Raw genomic sequence first — 11,746 nt, 5'->3', positions numbered from 1 at the left:
TTTTTTTGTTTCTTCATGAATTAGTCGTGGAAGATTGTAAATCTAGGAATTTATCTATTTCTTCTAGGCTGTTCAGTTTTCTGGTATATAATTGTTTTTTCACAGGTCTCTTATGATCCTTTATATTTTTGTGTGTGAGTTGTAACATCTTTTTCATTTCTCATTTTATTTATTTGAATCCTCTTTTTTTCTTGGTGAGTGTAGCTAAAGGTTTGTTAAATTTGTTAATCTTTTCAAAGAACCAGTTCTTAGCTTCAGTGATCTGTTCTATTTTTTTTTTTAGTCTTTATTTATTTCTGTTTTGATCTGTATTTTTATTTATTTCCCCCCATTTACTAACTTTGAGCATTATCTTTTCTTATTTTTTGATATTTTTTAGGTGTAAGGGTAAATTGTTGAGACTTCTATTGTCTCTTGAGGCAGTCTTGTATTGCTATGAACTTCCTGCTGAGAACCACTTTTGCAGCATCCCATCGATTTTGGTATGTTGTATTTCTTTTTCATTTGTCTCTAGGTATTTTTTGATTTCTCCTTTGATTTCTTCTATGACCTAGTAGTTGTTCTATAAAATGTTGTTTAATCTCCACGTATTTGTAGTTTTTCCAGTTTTCTTCTTATAATTGATTTCTAGGTTCATACCATTGTGATGAGAAAAGATGCTTGATCTGATTTCAATCTTCTTGAATTTATTGAGACTTGTAATATGGTCTAACATGTGCGCTATCCTAGAGAATGTTCCATGTGCATTTGAGAAGAATGTGCATTCTTCTGCTTTGGTTGAATGTTCTGTATATTATCTGTTAAGTCCATCTGGTCTAATATGTCATTCAAAGCCATAGTTTCCTTATTGATTTTATGTCTGGATGATCTACCCATTGATGTAGTAAGATGGTGTTAAAATTTCCTAATATTCTTTATTACCTTTTAATATTTGCTTTATATATTTTATACATTTTGGTGCTTCTATGTTGGGTGCGTATATATTTATAAATGTTGTATCTTCTTGCTGGATTGATCCCTTTAACATTATGAAGTGCCCTTCTTTGTCTTTTGTTACAGTCTTTGCTTTAAAGTTTATTTTGTCTGATATGAATGTAGCTATATAGGGCTCATTTCATTTCCATTTTTGTGGTGTATTTTTTTTTTTAATGCCTTCACTTTCAGTCTTTGTGTGTCCTTCTGAAGTAAGTCTCTCGTAGGCAGAATATAGACAGATCTAGTTTTATCTTTCATTTAGCCATTCCATGTTTTTTGATTGGAGAATTTAGTCCATTTCATCTAAGGTAATTATTGATAGGTATATACTTATTGCCATTTTGTTAATTGTTTTCTGGCTGTTTGCGTAGTTCTTCTCTGTTCCTGTCTCCTCTCTTCCTTTGTGGTTTGATGACTTCCTTTGGTATTACATTTCAATTTCTTTCCCATTTTTTCTTTTGTGTATTTACTATAAGTTTTTGCTTTGTGGTTTACAGTAAAGTTCACTTATAACTTCCTAGGTATATAACAGTCTGTTTTGAGTTCAACTGAAATTTGAACACCCCCAAACACTACATTTTAGTCCCCCCAGTATGTCTTATGCTTTTGATGTCATTTTTTACATATTTTTATTTTATGGAACCCTTAACTAATTATTGTAGTTTTAGTTAATTATACTTACTTAATTTATTTAGTGGATTATACTTATTTAATTAATATACTACCTTTACTATATATTTACCTTTTCCAGTGAGATTTTTACCTTTGTATGTTTTCTTGTTATTAATTAGTGTCATTTCTTTTTAGCATAAAGAAGTCCCTTTAATATTTCTTGTAAGGCTGGGTTAGTAGTGATGAACTCCTTTAGCTCTTGCTTGTCTGGAAAACTCTTCCTCTCCTTCAAATCTGAATGAGAGCCCTGCTGGTTAGCATATTCTTGGTTGGAAATGTATTCATTTTGCACTTTGAATCTGTCATGCCACCCTTTTCTGGCCTGCAAAGTTTCTGTGGAAACATCTCCTGATAGCCTTATGGGGTTTTCCTTGTACATAACAATTTTTCTTTCTCTTACTGCTTTTAAGATTCTCTCTCGCTTTTTTTTTTTTTAAGATTTTATTTATTTATTTGACAGAGACAGCCAGCGAGAGAGGGAACACAAGCAGGGGGAGTGGGAGAGGAAGAAGCAGGCTCTTAGCGGAGGAGCCTGATGTGGGGCTCGATCCCAGAACACTGGGATCACACCCTGAGCCGAAGGCAGATGCTTAACGACTGTGCTACCCAGGCACCCCTAAGATTCTCTCTTTATCTTTAACTTCTGATATTCGAGTTATGGTATGTCTTGGTGTGGCTCTCTTTGGGTTTCTCTTATTTGGAACTCTTTGGGATTCTTGGATCTGGAGGTCTGTTTCCTACCCTGGGTTAGGGGAATTTTCCATCATTATTTCTTCACATAAGTTTACTCCCCCATTTTCTTTTTCTGGGACCCTGATATGTGACTATTATTCCACTTGATGTTGCAGAGATCCCTTAAGTTATCTTCATTTTTGAAAATTCTTTTTTTCTTTTGGGTGCTTTATCTGGGTAAGTTCCATTGCTTTATCTTCCAGCTCACTGATCCATTTTCTGCTTCATCCAGCCTTCTGTTGAACCTGTCTGATGTATTTTTCAGTTCAGTTACTGTATTCTTCAGCTCTGTGACCTCCGTTTGGTACTTTCTTATGCTTTCTGTCTTTTCGTTGAAGTTCTTATTGTGTTCATCCATTCTTCTCCCAAGTTCAGCAAGCATCTTTATGACCATCATTTTGAATTATCAGGAATAGATTTCTGATCTCTGTATCATTTAGGTCTTTTTCTGAGGTTTTGTCTTGTTTTTTAGTTTGGAACATGTTTCTCTATCTTTTCATTTTGCTTGACTCTCTGTGTTTGTTTCTATGTATTAGGTGTAACAGCTTCCTCTCCCAGTCTTGAAGGAGTGGCCTTCTTGTTCAAACCTGCCCTAGCTCCTGGTTGTCTTTCAAACCTTTGTGACTGTCTAAACGGCCTGGTTTGGCCTCATTGATGTGGATGTGCCAAGACCTGCCAGAGATCCAAGGGGAGGAATCTTGTTTAACACCTAGTTTCAGGCTGACTAGAAGCCAGACCCTCAGACAGCAGCTCTTACAGTTGGAAGTACATACAGTGCTGTGGGGCCATAATCATAGCCGTAGCAAGGCCAAAGGTGTGTGCAAGGATGGTGTCTCCCGGCTTACGCTCCCTGTGTATGCTTAGCCTCTAGATGTTTGGGAAGCTTGAAGCCTGTCCCTCAGGCTGAAGCTCCAGGCTGATTAAATAGGCCTTTTTTTCTCAGGAAGATTGGGGTCGTGTTTCCTTCTGTCATCTGTGTAGTAGTGCCTGGAGGGGGTGGCCTGCCAAGAGCCGTCTGTCCATCTGTCCAATTGTTACATTGCTGTGGAGCTCTGGAACACCAGCCCTCTTGGCCTCCAGGGCTAGGTGCACGGGAGGTGGCTGCTGTGTGGATTGCACATGCCTGCTGGCTTTAGCAAGGCAGCTGGAGTGTAGGGGGTGGGGCATGCTCACTTCAGAAGGGCAGTGGGCAGATGTCTTATCTGTGTGCGCCCACAGGCTTCAGCAGTGCAGCGAGAGCCCCGTCTGTGCACGTGCGTGCACTGTGCGTGCACAGTGGCCTCTTTCTGCCGCTGTAAAATCCAGGATGTTACAGTTTTCAGTTTTATTAGGTAAGGAAAACATTGAATGTGTTTTAAACTCAAAAATGAGATTCTTTTGTGCAGTTTTACATATTTTTATCTAGGTTAACGTACTTGTTTTTATCATGACTAGGTCACTGTTGTTGAGCCAGATCGACATTTAAAAGTTCAAAAAGCAACATTATTTCATTAGCCTACAATGTGAAATTGAATTTAATACCATATGTTTTCTCATTAGTGCCAAGTAGGGGACAAAAGGACATATTTGAAAAGCTTAAGTTTTGGTACATACCAAAAAACTCTCTCCTGATTTATTATCCATATTTCACTCAGCTCAATTGGCTCTGATAATGTTCTTCCTTGCTTCTTTTCTCCGTTACTTGAGCTCTTCAAATTCATTATCCATGCTTTCTCTGTGTGACCTGGCCATACTTCCACCGCAGACCCACCGTAGCCTGTCTTCTTCGATGTTTATGTTCATGTGTGGTCTCCTCTAAGCATTTGTCCAATTGGCAGCCTTGCTGCTTTGATGCTTCCCTTCTCCCTTTCTTTCCTTGGATTTACAGATGGCCTTTTTTTCTTCTCATCTTCTTCATGATTCTTTTTGTCTCTTCTCTTTTCCTAGCCCGATAACAATGTTCCCAGATCTTGTTTATATATTCTCAGCATTTTTCTCTTTCTAAGTTACCCTAACTTCCTTGGGAAGCTCATGGTTTGCCCGTCTTATTTTCATGAGTTCAGTTACTCCCCACATGCAGATGACTTTTAGACTCCAGCGTCTCATTCTGAGCTCTGATGTTTCTATTTCTGTATTTATTGTGGAATATAAGATGCTTCAGCTTTGACTTTTTCTTTCTTTTTTTTTTTTTTTAAAGATTTTATTTATTTATTTGACAGAGATAGAGACAGCCAGCGAGAGAGGGAACACAAGCAGGGGGAGTGGGAGAGGAAGAAGCAGGCTTCCAGCGGAGGAGCCTGATGTGGGGCTCGATCCCATAACGCCGGGATCACGCCCTGAGCCGAAGGCAGACGCTTAACCGCTGTGCCACCCAGGCGCCCCAAGCTTTGACTTTTTCTAATAAATAAAAATAAAATCCAAGGGAAGAAAGCACATCATGTTCTTGAGATACTTTTTAAATGTACTTGTGTTACTCATGGAGCCCCTGGCTGCTGGTTGATTAGTGAAAAGATTTTGAAGATGGCTTTATTTTATATTTGTTTTTTTTTTTAATTTATATTTTAGGTGGTTAACATACAGTGCAATATTGATTTCTGGAGTAGAATTCAGTGATTCATCACTTACATACAACACCCAGTGCTCATCACAAGTGCCCTCCCTAATGCCCATCGCCCAGCTGGCCCATCCCCTACCCACTTCCTTTAACCCTCAGTTTGTTCTGTATTGTTAAGAGTCTCTTATGGTTTATTTCCTTCTCTCCTTCCCCACCTCCCATATGTTCTTCTGTTTTCTTTCTTAAATTCTGCATATGAGTGAGATCATATGGTATTTGTTTTTCTCTGACTGGCTTATTTCACTTAGCATCATACCCTCTAGCTCCACCCACATCACTGTAAATGGCAAGATTTCATTCTTTTTGATGGCTGAGTGATAATCCGTCGTGTATATACAAAATGTTATTTATTTATTCATCATTTGATGGATGTTTGGGCTCTCTCCATAGTTTGGCTATAGTTGATAATGTTGCTGTAATCATCAGGGTGCATATATCCCTTTGAATTAATATTTTTGTCTTCTTTGGGTAAATACCTAGCAGTGCAATTGCTGGATCGTAGGGTAGTTCTATTTTTTAACTTTTTGGGGAACCTCCATACTGGTCTCCAGAGTGGCGGCACCAGTTTGCATTCCCACCAACAGTGTAAGAGGGTTCCCCTTTCTCTGCATCCTTACCAACACCTGTTGTTTCTTGTGTGTTAATTTCAGCCATTCTGACAGGTATGAGGTGATATCTTATTGTGGTTTTGATTTGTATTTCTCTGATGATGGGTGATGTTGAGCATTTTTCACATGTCTGTTAGTCACCTAGATGTCTTTTTCGGAAAAGTATCTATTCCTGTCTTCTGCCCATTTCTTAACTGGATTATTTATTTTTTGGGTGTTGAGTTCGATAAGTTCTTCATATGTTTTGATACTAACTTTTTATCATATATGTCATTTGTATTTATATTCTCACATTCCATAGGCTGCCTTTTAGTTTTGTCGATTGTTTCCTTCACTGCGCAGAAGCTTTTTATCTTATGAAGTCCCAATGTTTCATTTTTGCTTTTGTTTCCCATGCCTCTGATGACATATCTAGTAAGAAGTTGCTATGGCTGAGATCTTAGAACACAGTTTACTTCCTGCCTTTGTTTTCCTCTAGGATTTTGATGGTTTCCTTTGTCACATTTTGGTCTTTCATCGATTTTGAATTTATTCTTGTGTATGGTGTAAGAAAGTGGTCCAGTTTCATTCTTCTGCTTGTTGCTATCTGGTTTTCCCAACACCATTTGTTGAAGAGACTGTCTTTTTTCTGTTGAATATTCTTTGCTACTTTGTCAAAGATTAGTTGACCATAGAGTTGTGGGTCCATTTCTGAGTTCTCTATTCTGTTCCATTGATCTATGTGTCTGTTTTGTGCCAGTACCATATTGTCTTGATGACTACAGCTTTGTAATATAACTTGAAGTCTGGAATTGTGATGCCTCCAGTTTTGTTTTTCTTTTTCAAGATTGCTTTGGCTCTTTGGGGTCTTCTGCGGTTCCATACAAATTTTAGGATTGTTTGCTTGCTCTGTGAAAAATGCTGGTGGTATTTTGATAGGGATTGCATTAAAAGTGTAGATTGCTTTGGGTAGTACAGATATTTTACCAGTGTTTGTTTTTCTTTTTTTTCTTTTTTTTAATGTTTTTTTATTATATTATGTTAGTCACCATACAGTACATCCCCGGTTTCCGATGTAAAGTTCGATGCTTCATTAGTTGCGTATAACACCCAGTGCACCATGCAATACGTGCCCTCCTTACTACCCATCACTAGTCTATCCCATTCCCCCACCCCCTTCCCCTCTGAAGCCCTCAGTTTGTTTCTCAGAGTCCATAGTCTCTCATGCTTCATTCCCCCTTCTGATTACCCCCCTTTCTTTATCCCTTTCTTCCCCTACCAATCTTCCTAGTTCTTATATTCCATAGATGAGAGAAATCATATGATAATTGTTTTTCTCTGCTTGACTTATTTCACTTAGCATTATCTCCTCCAGTGCCGTCCATGTTGCAGCAAATGTTGAGAATTCGTTCTTTCTGATAGCTGAGTAATATTCCATTGTATATATGGACCACAATTTCTTAATCCAGTCATCTGTTGAAGGGCATCTCGGCTTCTTCCACGATTTAGCTATTGTGGACATTGCTGCTATGAACATTGGGGTGCATATGGCCCTTCTTTTCACTACGTCTGTATCTTTGGGGTAAACACCCAGTAGTGCAATGGCTAGGTCATAGGGTAGCTCAATTTTTAGCTTTTTAAGGGACCTCCACACTGTTTTCTGGAGTGGCTGTACCAACTTGCATTCCCACCAACAATGTAGGAGGGATCCCCTTTCTCCACATCCTCTCCAACAATTGTTGTTTCTTGCCTTGTCTATTTTTGCCATTGTAAACTGGCGTAAGGTGGTATCTCAGTGTGGTTTTGATTTGAATTTCCCTGATGGCCAGTGTTTGTTTTTCTAATCCATGAGCATGGAATGCTTTTCAATTTCTTTGTGTTCAATTTCTTTCATAAGTGTTCTATAGTTTTCAGAGTACAGATCTTTTATCTCTCTAGTTAGATTTATTCCTAGGTATCTTATTGTTTTTGGTACAGGTGCAGAAAGGATTGATTTCTTGATTTGAAGACAGTTTAAAGCTTTCTGAAAGTTATTTCAGTGGCTATTTATTTTAATTTAATTTAATTTGTGAGCAGTCATCTGATTTATAAAAAGATGCAACAAATTTTAAAATGATATGAAATATTAATTTCAAGACAACATCAGAAAGTGAGTATATTTAAGCATACTCAGCTCATAACAAATCAAACAAGTAAGTGGAATAATAATTCATGCTATAGCATATTGCTGTAGGAAGCAGAATAGGGAAAGTTGGTAAAAGAAGGCAGAGGTATGCTATTAAGAATTAGAACCGAGGGGCTCCTTAATCAACTAGCATTTGCTCAGTGTTCTACCTATGGTTAGAAATGTCCATGATGGGAAAGCCAGGGATCTTCTGGATCCTTCCCGTAAGGTCCGGGGCAACTGTGGCCACAGTGTATCACTTGTGTTGAGTTTCTCTCTGTACCAAGCAGTCATCTGCTTCCTTTGTGTGTACTCGGTACTCCTTTGCAATCCTTAGAGTCGCTCGATACTTCTGCCCCAGTTTCTCATTTTCAGCCATTACACAGTCAGTTATATAAGGGATACACTTGACATACAGACAGTCCATCTTCGACTGTCGAGTTTGGCTTTATTGGAAAAGTTGATAAAGTTAGTATCAGCCAGGTTGTGCTAAGGTGGCCCGGCTGTGTGTTATATTGGAGGAATGAGTAGGACGGATGTTGGGGAACTTCTCTTTCCTTGAGTGTGCTGGGATCTTTCTTTTCTTTCTTTTTAGAGGTTTTAATCTGTCCTTTTCTTTGAGCCTCTCGTCTCTGAGACTAAGCATTCACTTCATGGTTGCATACATCCTTGCTTCTTTTTGCTTCCCCTCTTCACTCTTGTTGTTAATAGCTATTTATTTTCATCTTACAGTACATCCCGTCTGCTCTGGCCCACTCTCTACTGGCTGTCCTTTGCTTTAGACTACTCTATGACATTACTTCTGTCTTTGACATATCTTGTCCCACTACCCCTTTCCCTCCTTTCCATGAAGATTTTCCAGACTTAATTCTGACTACCTTCAGGGACATCAGCAGCTGAACTATATTTTTCTCTCAACCATAAAATTAAGAGGAATTTATTTTTTTCATAACTTAAAAGCTTCCCTAAGCCAATTATTTTCTGGGCTGATAAGAAAGAAAACAGAGCTCTTCTGGGTTTGCCTTTCGAGAATATGAGTGTTTTATATGTCAGTCACACAAGACAAAAGCTTAACCTTAATATGTAATAAATATAAAACTATCTTCCCTAACAGTGTGCTGCTTTTCCTGTACAACTATCACTTTTATGTCATTAAAAAAACATTGCAGGTTTGCACTGTACCCTAATCTCCACCATCGAGTGTATGTCAGTCCGTAATGCTGCATTATGCAGCCGTGTTGCAGAGTGACACGTTCATTAAGATTGAGTCTGAAAGGCCTCTTGAGAAAAGCCATTCAGGGCAAATAAATGCAATAAAATCTAACTATGGTTCAGTTTCTCCTTGTCAATCTTGGATTAAGACATATAGTAAATGTGGTAGGATTTAGAAAGTGATTTTTTCCCCCTTTATAAACCTTTTTGCCCATTATTATTTGAAGCATTTCATTACTTGGATTGTTCTCATTTTGCTGAGTCAGAGCTTGGACTTCGGTAACTATAAATATATTCCCTTTTAGGAGATATTGTAAACGTTTTTCTTAATATTGAGGAAGAGATGGTACATTCTTTAGAGTTATGGGAAGTGAGCAAAACACTGTGGGGGGAGATGAAAAGGAAAAATATTTTCGTCGCTTTGTTTTTATTTTAAAGTAATATTATGAAAATAACATCTTTCTGAGTTTTCTTGTGTCTATAATAATTTTGAGAAAGCTATATTTAGATATAGTAGTGATGACTATTTTGCTAAGTATATAAGGATACATTTAGAGAAAATTATAAAGTCTTAAAAACAACGTATACCTTCTCAGGTTGATGTCTAGACATTTACAGAGAAACAATCCTAAAGGAATTGTATTCTATAGATTGTGTTTATGCATATCTTTGATGAGCCTACACCTGAAGCTGATAGTAACCAAATAGATATGAAAACTGCAGATTTTCAGTGATGAAGAAAAAGAGAAGAATTCATTCGTTCGTTCAACATATTTTAAGGGCTCCCCAGATGCAATGGTTTATGAATATTTTGACATACATATTTTATAGTTAAAGATTTTTTTGGGAAATTCAGCTGATCAGATTCAATATTTCTTTATGGAAATGATGGGGTATTAGATTTATAATTTAAAAATCTAGATTAAAAATGTATAGCATTCAAGAATATCAGACAAAGTGCTGACTTTGTCACACCCTCGCAGGGTGTGGTGCACTATCACGGGTGGATGGAGAGTGGAGGAATCTTGGAGATCATTCAGCATTATTTATTTATTTGGCAAGTAGTGACTCTGTGCTGGCTTCTGATAGGTGCTTGTGCTATAGTGGTAAACAACGTATCAAAGACTCTTGTATTCTTAGAAATTATATTCCAGTAATAGAGATTGAGGGCAGACAAACAAATTAATTAGTTAAATTGGGCTTGTGGAAGATTGTCGAAGAAAGAAAACAGTGCTATAATAGAAAATAAATGGTAAGGAATTTTAAAAATGAGGTAAATAGGGAGGTGCTCCTTGAAGACTATACTGAAGTTGAGATCTGTAAGAGAGAATGAGCTTGTCAAGGACATTGCACATCAAGGACATAGCCTAAAGCAGGAAAAAGCTTGAGCTGTTCACGGAACTTAACAAAGGCATATGTGATAAGAAGGCAGTGTGGACAGTGGTTCAAGGAGGGACTGGATGGAAGGCCGAGGCCACACCATAGTGCCTTGCTATATGGAGTTTGGATTTTAATCTGTACTTAACAGAAAACTATCGAACAGGCAACAGATATAACCTAATTTATGTATATATATATATTTAAAGATTTTATTTATTTGAGAGAGAGAGAGAATGCACAAGCAGGGGGAGGGGCAGAAGGAGAGGGAGAAACAGACTCCCCACTGAGCAGGGAGCCTGATGCGGGGCTCAACCCCAGGACCCTGAGATCATGACCTGAGCCGAAGGCAGCTGCTTACCTGATGGAGACACCCAGGTATCCCTCTAACTTATATTTTTAGAAGCTCACTTTGGCTATTGCGAAGAAAAGGGTTTGAAGTGGGGCAAGCTTAGAGGTGAGAAGATTAGTTAAGAGGCAGTTTTGTAGTGGACAAGGTCAAAGGTCAAATGCAGGTGGAAGATTAGAGGCACACTTTAGAAGCAGAGTTGACTTGACTTGCTAATGGATTGGATGTGAGGGTGAGACACAGTGTAGAATCAAAATGACTCCTAGCTGGGAGTTATTTTTGGCCTGGAAAACTAAGAGAATGGTGGTGCCATTGTTATGATGGGGAAACTGTGTTGGGTGGGAGCCAGAGGTGAAGACTAAGACTGGTCTTAGACTTACATTAAATTTGAAATATATTTTTTAAATATTTATTTATTTATTTATTTTAGAGAGAGAGAGTGTGAAAGCGGGGGTGGGGTACAGTGGAAGAGGGAGAAAGTCAAGTAGCTTCCATGCTGAGTGTGGAGCCCCACTTGGGGCGTGATCTCATGACCCTGAGATGAGCACCTGGGCTGAAATCAAGAGTTAGATGCTTAACTGACTGGAGTACCCAAGTGCCCCAAATTTGAAGTATTTATAAGAATACAATATAAGAATACTGTCCAGTAGGCAGTCTGGAACTCAGAAGAAAGGTATGAGCTGCAGATACAAAACTGGGGGAGTTGTCAGATGGTATTTAAAGCGTTGGAGTAGATGAGACAATCCAAGGGAAAGATTGCAAACAGAGAAGGAACAGTGGCTCAAGGCCAAGTGCTAGGATGCTCCAGCATTTAGAGATTTGACAGAAGAGGAGCTGGCAGAGAACATTGAGAAAGAGCTGGAACGGCACTACATCGCTGAAGCAACGAGAGGAGAGGGTTTCAGGAGGAAAAGGGTGGTCTTTTGGGCAGAAAGCTCTTGAGAGGTGAAACAAGATGGCAGAAAAGGATCCATTTACCTTTATAATCAGCTTCTGTTTTCAGAAATCTCATCGTATTTGTCTTTGGATCCCCAGCATCCAGCAACCTGCCTGACACAAAATAGGCATTAGGAGAACACTTGTTG

General features: G+C 38.4%; 1 protein-coding gene and 1 pseudogene across 4 annotated transcripts in view; one reads left to right on the top strand and one right to left on the bottom strand.

Moving 5' to 3' along the window:
- The first annotated feature begins 394 nt into the window (after nt 1–394).
- Nucleotides 395–11,746, top strand: part of RNF182 (ring finger protein 182) — a 55,155-nt gene continuing 43,803 nt past the window's right edge. For all 4 annotated transcript variants that reach the window (XR_004625377.1, XR_004625378.1, XM_002917602.4 and 1 more), the window contains exon 1: nt 395–482. The gene's annotated coding sequence lies outside the window, so the exon portion shown is untranslated. The remainder of the gene's footprint in view (nt 483–11,746) is intronic.
- LOC100471427 lies at nt 7,845–8,405 on the bottom strand (annotated as a pseudogene).

Source organism: Ailuropoda melanoleuca, chromosome 5 (assembly GCF_002007445.2).
Source record: "Ailuropoda melanoleuca isolate Jingjing chromosome 5, ASM200744v2, whole genome shotgun sequence".
Classification (NCBI taxonomy): domain Eukaryota; kingdom Metazoa; phylum Chordata; class Mammalia; order Carnivora; family Ursidae; genus Ailuropoda; species Ailuropoda melanoleuca.
The sequence above is the reverse complement of the archived record's forward strand: the minus strand, read 5'-3'. Positions and strand labels throughout refer to the sequence as shown.